General features: G+C 39.5%; 1 pseudogene; it reads right to left on the bottom strand.

Moving 5' to 3' along the window:
- Positions 1 to 906: 906 nt before the first annotated feature.
- Positions 907 to 1,920, bottom strand: LOC103212365 (annotated as a pseudogene).
- Between the last annotated feature and the right edge of the window lie 319 nt (positions 1,921 to 2,239).

The raw sequence follows: 2,239 nt of genomic DNA, 5'->3' as shown, positions 1-2,239 counted from the left end.
AATGTATAGATTGTGTAGCATAGAATTGACATTTTCTCAATGTTCAACCTTCCTATCCATGACCACAGTATGTTCTTTCATTTATGTAGATCTCTCAGGCTTTCTTGAAGTAGTCTTCTATAGTTTTCTTTGTACAGGTCTTTGTGTCCCTGGTAAGATTTATTCCCAAGTATTTTATTTTTTTGGTAGCCATTGTAAATGGTATTGATTTCCTTACTTCTTTTTCAGCAATCTCTTTGCTGGTGTAGGGGTATGCAACTGATTTTTGGATGTTGATCTTGTATCCTGCCACTATGCTCTATATCTCTCAATTAGTTCCAGTAGTTTTTTGACTGAGTCTCTTGGGTTTTCTAGATATAGGATCATATATCAGGAAATAGGGATAGTTTTACTTCTTCCTTACCAATTTGGATGTCTTTGATTTCCCTTATTTGCCTTATTGCTCTGGCTATTACTTCCAATATAATGTATAGAATTCATGATCCTTGTCTGGTTCCTGTTCACAAGAGGATTGGTTTCGGTGTCTTGCCATGGAAAATAATGTTATCTCTTGGTTTTGCATGGTGTTGTTGTTGTTTTGTGCCTTTGAGTTGGCCCTGACTTCTAGCGACCCCTCCTTGAGTTTCCGAGGTGGTATCACTACAGAAGTATATTGCCCAACCTTCCTTCTGAGGAGTGGCTGGTGGGTTTGAACTGTCAGCCTTCTGATTAGCAGTCAAGTGCCTTAGGCATATGCTACCAGAGCTCCTAAACAAAACTATACTACTAGTGAAACCTGTATCTAAATCTATACAGCATCTTTAATCAGTATGAAAATGAAATTATGATTAATTTACATAAAAATTCATTTATACATTAAAGAAAGAAACACAATTTCAAGTTTTAAAAATAAGTTTGAAGCCATTGTTATTGGGATTCATGAGACATGGTTTGCTCTTCAATCACTTGCTTCACAATTTCTGCCAGTTTTAGTTAATCCACTTTATCTGTGAATCCATGACCATTCTAGCTGAAGCTTTGCAGAGTATCTCTTAGGAGTTTGCATTCCCGGTTATACTTCCATGCCTCCTGCATTACTTCATTCAGCTTCTCTTCTTCATTTTCTCCTTTACCAGCCTGGGGGAGAATACACTGAGCAATCATATCTGGGAACTTTTCCAAGGCAATGTTTGAATCCTCAGCTCCATCCTCACAGTCATGGAGATAAACGCCATCCTTGGGCTTGGTGCTGAGTAACTTCCTCTTCCTCAGGATGGGGTTGTTCAGAGTGCAGGGATTTGAGGCTGACTTTCAGATCTTGGATTCTCATGTTGGCTAACTGCTCTGCATGCGCCTGCTGGATGCCTGTGACCACTGCCTTATCCATCATCACTTGAGTAAATGGCAGCACATTATCCAGAGTCTCAGTTGATTTGAGCCAGGGGTGGTCCAACACTCCTTCAATGGTGAGTCTCTCTTCTGCTTTGACCTTAAGGAGCTTCCATACAATGTCTTTGGCCATTTCTGAGATCTGGCTCCATTCTTCCTCTGGGAACTCAAAACTGCCCGTCACGATCTTTCTCCACATATCCTTTGGGATCATCTGGCTGTGGTGTTTGAAGTAAAAAGTAAGGTATTCACACAGCATCACATAGATATTCACTCCTAGGGACCACAAGTCACAGCTCTTGTTATATGTGTAGGGTATTGGTGACATAGGTATGATGCCAGACTTCTCCTTCTGATGCCTTCTTTCGCCTCCAGTACCTGAGGTGCTGCATAATATGGGGTGAATTGAGCTGTCATCAGGTCACCTTGGTCAATTTTGGCAAATCCAAAGTCACACAACTTCATTGGGGCATCCAGAGAGTTATCCTTGAAGAGTAGATGTTCAGGTTTGAGATCTCCATGTGCAGTGTTCAACGAGTGACAGTTTTGCATAGATCCCCTTTATTATGTTGAGGAATATCCCTTCTATTCCTGTTTTCCTGAGGGTTTTTTAACATTAATGGCTGTTGGATTTTATTGAATACTTTTTCTGCATTGATTGATATGATCATGTGGTTCTTTTTCTTTGTTTTATTTATGTGGTGGATTATGTTGATTTTCTAATGTTGAACCATCCTTGCATACCTCATATGAAACCCACTTGATCATAATGAATTATTTTCTTGATTTGTTGTTGGAGTCTATTGGCTAGGATTTTGTTGAAGATTTTTGCATCTATATTCATGAGGGATATTGGTCTGTAGTTTTCCTT

Source organism: Orycteropus afer, unplaced genomic scaffold (genome assembly GCF_000298275.1).
Source record: "Orycteropus afer afer isolate SDZICR_OR568_19922 unplaced genomic scaffold, OryAfe1.0 scaffold00937, whole genome shotgun sequence".
NCBI lineage: Eukaryota > Metazoa > Chordata > Mammalia > Tubulidentata > Orycteropodidae > Orycteropus > Orycteropus afer.
The sequence above is the reverse complement of the archived record's forward strand: the minus strand, read 5'-3'. Positions and strand labels throughout refer to the sequence as shown.